Raw genomic sequence first — 8674 nt, forward strand, 5'->3', positions numbered from 1 at the left:
AGGCTGGACAGAACGGGGTTCCAGGAAGGCCAGGGGAAGGGGAATCAGAGGGGACCCAACAGGGCTCGGCCCTGGCCCGAGGGGAGCAGGGTGTAGGGGTGGTGGGTGGGCAGAGGAGATGTGGAGGCTTGTTTTAGGGGCAGAGATAGAAAAGCTAGAGGATGGTATGGGCCCCCACCTCCTTCCAGGAGGACACCATGAAGAACCAGATAGGGGAGTAGGTGGGACCCCTTTTCCAGAACCCAATCCCCCACCACTCAGCCTCCACCACCTCTGAAGACCTCTGTATCCTCACGCTTCCCCCCTGAGGCTGCCTCTCCCCAGCTCCCTTGGCTACTCCCTGCTTCCACCCATCTCAGAGTCTCCAAGCTCTGTCCCCCTCCAGATGGTGTTGGGCCTGTTCCTGGTTTTCTTTGGCTCTCTCTCTGAGGAAAAAAAGCCAGGCCTGAGGCAGATGGAGCCTGGCCAGTCCCCGCCCCCACCTCACTCTCACTGTGCCCCCTGAGCCAACAGAGCACAGGGTCTGAAAGGCCCATTCTTGAGCCAAAGAGGCCTTAAAGAAACTTCTGGTCTCAGTGGAGCCTCAGGCCCTGGGAGGTGGGAGGTGGGAGACCCTTCAAGGCAGGGCCCCTTTAGGCGCATCACCTTCCTGAACCCCCTTTCCTCCTCTGTAAAATCGGGACGTCTCCCTCCCGGGTCTCCCTCCCATTCGGTGTGGTAGTGAGGACTGAAGGAAATTCTATGGAGTTGCATCTGATCACGGGGGTTTAATCCTCAGAGGCCCCAGTTGGGGGGCATCCTCAGTGTCCCTACCAAAGCGCGGTCCTGGGAAGTAAAGACATGACTGTCCCAGAAACTTCCACACACACAGAAAGTTTCAGGGAGAGATTTTTGGGGAGAATTTTTTTTTTATTTTTAAAGATTTTATTTATTTATTTATTTGACAGACAGAGATCACAAGTAAGGCAGAGAGGCAGGCAGAGAGAGGGGGGGAAGCAGGCTCCCCGCCAAGCAGAGAGCCTGATGTGGGGCTCGATCCCAGGATCCTGAGATCATGACCTGAGCCAAAGGCAGAGGCTTAACCCTCTGAGCCACCCAGGAGCCCCGGGGGAGAATTTTTTTTAAAGATTTATTTATTTGAGAGAGAGAGAGAGAGAGAGAGAGAGAGAGAATGAGTGGGGGAGTGGGGGAGCAGAGGCAGAGGGAGAAGCTGACTCCTCCCTGAGCAGAGAGCCCAGACGTGGGGTTTGATCCCAGGACCCTGAGATCATGACCTGAGCTGAAGGTGGACACTTAACCAACTGAGCCACCCAAGGCGCCCCATGAAAAAAAAATGTTTAATGAATTCTTTTTCCTCACCCCAATTGCTCTTACATTTTCTATGCCATGGATAACCCAATCCTAATAATATCCTGTGGGTTCCCTAAAGCCGGGAAGCAACTTTTCAGCTGTAAAAATTGCTGAGCAATAACAATTCGGAGTCCTTCTCCTCCCACCAAAATGCTTTGTGCTCTTTTGTTTTCTGTACCCAGGCAACATTCCAACCTGGAGAGTCGGAGAGCGAGGTCTACCCCTCCCTCGATGAAAGAGGGGCTGAGAGAAGGGTTCCACCCCTCTCCATCCACCCATCCATCCATCTAGTCTTTTAACAAAATGTTATGGAGTGGCTACAAGGTAGGAGCCTCTCTCCCTCTCTCTCTCTCTCACATTCTCTCTCTCTCCCTCCCTGCCTCCCTCACACGAGTGTGGGACACTGTGGGACGCAGGGCAGGATATCCGGGCGGGTGGAATCCCCCCCCCCCCCCCCCCCCCCCCGGGCTTAGGCACCCCCTGTTGCCTCCACATTGGTGGTCAAAAGTCCTGAGTCCTGGGCGCCTGGGTGGCTCAGTGGGTTAAGCCGCTGCCTTCGGCTCAGGTCATGATCTCCGGGTCCTGGAATCGAGTCCCACATCGGGCTCTCTGCTCAGCAGGGAGCCTGCTTCCCTCTCTCTCTCTCTGCCTCTCCATCTACTTGTGATCTCTCTCTGTCAAATAAATAAAATCTTAAAAAAAGGAAAAAAAAAAAGTCCTGAGTCCTGAGCAACCCGCAAAATGATGTAAAAGGAACCTGGCAGTCCCCGCGGGGCCTTCCTGCCTGCGAACACACACACAACCCCACCCCAGAAGGCGGCCCCGCCTCCCATTAAGGCCTCCGCCACGTCTGGCTGCCCAGCTCAGCGCCAAACAGCGCCCCCTAGAGTTTGCGCGCGGGTACGGCTCTAAGCCTTTGCTACAGAGAGTCAGTCCCACTCCGACCACCAAAAGGTCTCACCTCGGAAAAAAGGATGCTCTGTTCACACTTCAAACGTACTGTCTGCTTCTTAGCTTCCCTGCAGCCCAGCCAGCCGGTGCTTACTTCTCCATGTCCTGTCTCTGCCCTTCACCAAATCCTCCACAGCGGTTGTCTGACATGCTGTTTCTTCTTTGTGCCCTTTGTCCAGGGTCTGTTTCCCCATCAGAGAGTGGAAGCCCCTTGAGGGTAGGGGCGAAGAGGCACGCCAGGGGTTCCTGGGTGGCTCAGTGGGTAAAGCGTCTGCCTTTGGCTCAGATCATGATCTCAGGATCCTTGGATCTGGCCGCGTAGGGCTCTCTGCTCTCTTCTCCCTCTCCCTGACGCTCCCTCTGCCTGTGCTCTCTTTGTCAAGTAAATAAATAAATAAAATCTTAAGACGCCAACCAGTTGGGGTTAAGAATATCTGTCTTGAGATAAACCCCGAGTTCAAGTTCAGCTGTGTGGCTTTGGGCAAGTAACAACCTTTCTGAGCTTCATGTGGCAACTATAACAGGGGGTTGATAAATGCTTCTACCCTGTGGAGTAGAGGGAAAACGGAATTTAGGTAATAATTAAGCCCTTACTAAATGTAGCGGTTTCTTTCTCTATGTATCCCCAGTGCCTAGTACATCATATGGGTTTATCTATTGAAATTTAGAAGTGACGCGGCGCCTGGGTGGCTCAGTTGTTAAGCGTCTGCCTTCGGCTAGGGTCATGATCCCGGGGTCTTGGGATGGAGCCCCACATCGAGCCCCACTTCGGGCTCCCTGCTCTGCGGGAAGCCTGCTTTTCCCTCTCTCATTCCCCCTACGTGTGTTCCCTCTCTCACTGTGTATCTCTCTATCAAATAAAGAAATAAAATCTTTAAAAAAATAAAAAATAAAATTTAGAAGAAAAGAGGGTCTGTTTACATATTTGGTTTTTTTTTATTTTTATTTTTTTTTTTAAGATTTTATTTATTTATTTGTCAGAGAGAGTGAGCACAGGCAGACAAAGTGGCAGGCAGGGTCAGAGGGAGAAGCAGGCTCCCTGCCAAGCAAGGAGCCCAATGTGGGACTCGACCCCAGGACACTGGGATCATGACCTGAGCCGAAGGCAGCTGCGTAACCAACTGAGCCACCCAGGCGTCCCTTGGTTTTTTTTTTAAAGATTTTTTTTTTTAATTGATTGATTTGACAGAGAGAGAGCACAAGCAGTGGGAGCGACAGGCAGAGGGAGAAGCAGGCTTCCCGCTGAGCAGGGAGCCCAATGTGGGGCTTGATCCCAGGACTCTGGGATCATGAGCTGAGCCAAAGGCAGATGCTTAACCAACCGCCTAGGAGCCCTGAGGGTCTGTTTTTTTAATAAATAGTTTTTTTAAATTTAATATTAATATTATATTATTAATATATTAATATTTAATAAATCGTAGTGCTTACTACAACTACAGAGTGCTTTTTAACCAATCTACCTTCTAAGGTAGAGGCTGGTTTTTTCTTTTATTCTATTATCACCTTCCCCTCATTATACAGAGATACTGAGACTCAGAGAGGTTAAATAGCTATCTCAAGATCACACAGCTAGGGGCACCTGGGTGGCTCAGTCATTAACAGTCATTAAGTGTCTGTTTCGGCTCAGGTCACAATCCCACGGTACCGGGATCAAGCCCCCATTGGAGCCTGCTTCTGTCTCTCCTATTCCCCTTTTGTGTTGTCTCTTGCTGTGTCTCTCTGGGTCAGATAAATAAATATAAATTTAAAAAATTTAAAAACTTTAAAAGGTCACACAGCTAAGAGGAGGTAGAGCCAGGATTTGAACCCAGGCCCTTTGGGTCACAGTCCCTCCTCTGAATCACTGTACTATGCTCCATTCCGCCTGATAAATATCTATGGAATTTTAAAATTAATCTCCAGACAACATTCCAACCTGGAGAGCTAGAAAATGATGCCTACTCCTTCCCCCAAAGAAAGAGGGCTGATGGGGGAAGTGCACTCATTCATTCATTCAACAAGTCCCAAAGAAGTACCCCACCCAAGAACCTGGATTCCAGGGATGACTGTGACCTGGGGCTTTTCCAAGCTCTGGCTCTCCAGCTGCAAACTGGGGACAAAATACTTTCCGTTCCACTCCCGGCTGCGAACCCCAAGGATGAGTAATGCAAGTGACAGCAGCTGGGCTGCGGTGGTTTTAACAGGTGGAGAACCAGGTCGGGACGGTTGTGCTAATGATGGAGTGGGAGGGGCAGAAAGCGGGGTTTGTGGTCTCAGCAGGTGTGGCTACTCAGGAGTCCCACCTGACTTGGGAACTCCCTTGGGAAGCAGCGGGGAGGCCGCAGCAGGGAGGGAAAGGCATTGCAGACAGGGGAAGCAGCTTTCCCTGATTTAGGGTCGTGTGATGGGGGTGGGGGGCAGTCCTGCTATCCACGACCACCACCCCCAGGAGGTAAGATGATCCCCATTTAGGGACTAGGAAACCAGAGGGATGCAGGTTGCTGAAGTTTCTGGGCTAGCAAGGAATGGGCTGGAACATGAGCCACCCCACTGTCCCCTGCACACTGTCCTGCACACATGCCTTCCACCCAGGCCAAGACACAGGACACGGGAATGGACAGCAGTCCGTTCCCATAGTGAAACCTTTGGCCAGAGGGCCCTGAAAGCTCACTACAACTCTCTTGTTTCCATTTTGCTGCCTTTGGGATCCAGGGCAATCTCCCTAAGACACTGGGATGATGGCACCACTCCCAGGGGAGAGGGGGAGAACCCTCCCACAGCCTCCATTGCTCTCAGTGTCATTCTCAGACTGGGCTGAGGAAAACCCTGGCTAACCATGGTCCATCTTCCCGGGCACCATTGGCACAGGATAGTTAGTTCTTAAAATCCGTTTTTCTGGCAGGAAAACCAGCATGGATATTCTTGGAGTCAAATGCAAGGCTTGCAGAACATTTAATATAGAGCCATGTGTCTAAATTCTTTTCGAGTTCTGACTGAACCACTTTGTCTGCTCTCCCCTCCCCCTCACCCACCCCATGCCTCCAAGGCACGGCTGGATTGCTCAGCTGGGCTCCAGGGAGCCTGCTGGAGAAGCCACTTTTCACAGGAAAACGCAGCTTCCAGGCTCAGCATTCAGGGCCGTCTGTCCACTTTCGTCTACTTATTTTTAAGATTTTTATTTTTAAGCCCCAACATGGGGCTTGAACTCTTGATCTTGAAGATCAAGAGTCCCGCACTCTGCTCCCCGGACTGAGCCAGTCAGCCCCGCCCCACCTCCTCTTTCTTCCCACCTCTCCTTCTCCCCTTTGCGCGGACAGCATCCACGACCGGCCCTTCTGTTCCACACCTCTCTGCCTTTGCCCACACCTCTCTGCCTTTGCCCAGACGGTTCCCTCTGCTTGGAATACTCTGGCCTCTCTGCCTTCCAGCCTACCCATGGCCTCTATCAGCTTGCCACATGGGCTCCACCGCTCTGTACCCCAAGTCGGCTCAGAGAAACCCTTTGCATTATTTTACCGTCTGGGTCAGGATTCACAAGAAGGCCTTGAGTGCAAAGCTCAGACGCCCCTGATGCCCAGAGCCACTCGAGGCTCCTAGTAGGACCTCATGATTCAGATGTATCAAATTGAGATCTTCAAAGACGCCCCTCCCGGAAGGCCACCCAGTGTAGATTTCTGTGCAGTCAGCAGGGGGCGGTGTGGACCCACGATGGCCCCAGGTTCCCCCACACCGTTTCGGCTGGGTCTACACACTCCCAGCCCCAATGCCTCTCCCTAAGACAAGTAAACCAGCAGGACCCTGAGGGAGGGGTTAAAGGCAGGCTCCGTGGTCCCTGCCTCAGCTTCTCCTGGGCATCGCCACCCTGACGCTTCTCGAGCGTAGGAAGGCGGAGTCACCCTCACCTATAAGGACTGGATCCAGCTGCTTCCAGACTTCATCCTCCCTCTTTTCCACGGGCTGTTGGCAACCTTCTGCCCCCGTCTGTGCCCAGGCCGCTCTCCACCCAAACTCAAAGATCCTCCTTCAGAGTTGGGGGCCTTCAGTGCTCATCTCTCCAAAATTCTAACCACCAGCCGCACTCCCTCCACCAGTCCACTGGGCTCCACCTCCTCGCTCACCCCAAAGTGATGACATTGCTGTTACCTTGGTAACAGATGCTTTGTGGGTGGGTAGGACACCATCAGAGGCTTGGGAGGTGGGGGGGGGGTGCGAACTGGCACAGGACCTGGGGAGGGTACAGACAGGGGCTCTGACTCCGGGCCCCAGGACTGCTGTCAGCCCTACCGTCCCAGCCCCCAGGAAAGTAGAAGGAGATGTCTTTCAGGAAGGAGAGGTTTTCTTCATGGAGGAGAGGGACACGTAATCCCAAGGTCACTATCCCCCTCCCATGTAAACTGGTGTCTGGGACAGCCTCAGCTTGCCTGGTGGGGGGTAGGCAGGGATTGTATATACTGGAGCCCATGTCATTCCCCTCCCGGGAGCCTGGGGCACAGGGGGAGGGAACAGCTCCCCCAGAGTGTGTTAGAGACAGTGCCACAGGCAGTGGGAGGGCGGCTCTATGCCAGTGTCCTGAGCTCCAGGGGTTGGTGACAGCAAGGGGTGGTGGAAGGGCTCTCCTCCAGCCCCTGGGGACCTGGCTGTCCCAGATGCCACAGCCAGGAAGTGTGTCAGGCACTTGCGTAAGAGCCTTCTACATTTCCATAAAATCATAATTACTGATGCCTGCCATGGGCCTTAGCTCATTAGAGCAGTATCTGTCTCTGGGGCCCTGGTGGGCTGGCAGGGGGAGATAGGGGAGACTGGGCAAGGCCAGCCCTCTCACTGTGTTCCCTGTGTCCCCTGCCCCACGCGGAGCCTGGGCCCTCTTCCTCTCCTCAGCTGGGAGATGAGAACCAGACTTGACCTCAACTGTGACAGACTCCCTACCCTAGGAGCTCCAATTCTAAAGTTGGAGAAAAAGACCAACCACTGGTGTTTTCAGCTTGGGGGGGTGGCGCTTGGCAACTCATCGGGGCAGAGGCCACAGCAGGGAGGGACTTGAGCTGAAGGTGGTGTTAAGGGAGAAAATAGGTCAGTCCTTATGGAAGGAGAAGCAATCCCTCCCATCAGAGACTCTCATCCGCTCAGAGTGGAGGGGTTCTGGGGATCCTTCAGGCCATTGGTTCTTAGTCTTTCGGGAATCTTAGATTCTCTGAGGAGAAGGTGAAAGCTCTAGGCTGTCCCACAGAAAATGCTTATCCAACATTTTATACAGCTTCAAGGGATTCATGAACCCCTTGAAGCTTGCCTGCAAGTTCAAGGTTAAGTATCCCTAAATAAATGGACAGGTAGATAGACAGATAAAAACAATTTACTTTGCCCTTACTCTGCCCAGCTCTTCACTTATGTTAATTTATTTAATCCTCAAAAGAACACTAAGAGATATACAATTATTGCCCCCATTCTGACCTGACACCCTATGTCAACCTAATCTATTCCAATTGTGCCAATCTAAAAAGAAGGAAACCGAAGTCCTTCCAGAGATGGATAGGTCTCTGCCCAATGTCACAAAGCAGGAAGAAAAGGGCTGGACATGGTGCTGTGTGCAAATATGGAGTCATCTGTTCCATCCTTCTGCCCCCAGGCTCCCAAGAGCCTACCACCCACTTTAACTCATTCGGCTGTCCCACTAAGAGGCACCCAGTAGTTCTGTCACACACCCAGAAGGGTGTGACTGCTACTTACCTGGCTCTGCCCACCCCTCATATCTGCCCTCTGACTCTGAGATGGAAGAATATTCCTTCTTCAGAAGCTAGCCCGGCTACTTGTGCCCTGTCCCCAGTCACTGCAGTGGGAGTTGTCAGCACTCAGGCAATGACTCAGGCTTAGTTCATGAAAGACTGCTCTGAAACACGAAGGCTGCGGGCCAGAAAGGACATCCAGAGGTCATGGGATCCAGCCCCTTGCCTTCTCTGCATAGTCCCCACCTTGGGCTTCTGATGCGGAGACCAGAAGGGCCCCCAGGGCCCACCGACTTCTCTGGCTTTCCTGGGTCACCGGGAACTCTGATTCCCTTGGGAATTCTTCCCTCTCAGAATCTCCTTTGGAGTTGGTTCCCCCATGAATTAACAGGAAAGTGAGAGGAGGAAGCTGTTTCTTCTCTCTAAGAAAGCACTGTGAATGGACCTATCTCTCAAGAAAGGAGGGAAAGAAGAAAACAACTTTCCCTGCTGTCTTTTCTGGGCTAAGGGGAGCTTCCTCATTCATTCTCCTCACAGTGAGGTAGGCACTGCCTCTGCATTGCTGATGAGGAAATCAAGGCTCTGAAAGATTTAGCTCCCTACCTAAGGCCACACAGTTAATTTGTGTTTATATAGGTATTAGAGTCTAAGAAACTCAGAATCTCTGTTGTTTG

The sequence above is a fragment of the Mustela nigripes genome, chromosome 16 (genome assembly GCF_022355385.1).
Source record: "Mustela nigripes isolate SB6536 chromosome 16, MUSNIG.SB6536, whole genome shotgun sequence".
Classification (NCBI taxonomy): domain Eukaryota; kingdom Metazoa; phylum Chordata; class Mammalia; order Carnivora; family Mustelidae; genus Mustela; species Mustela nigripes.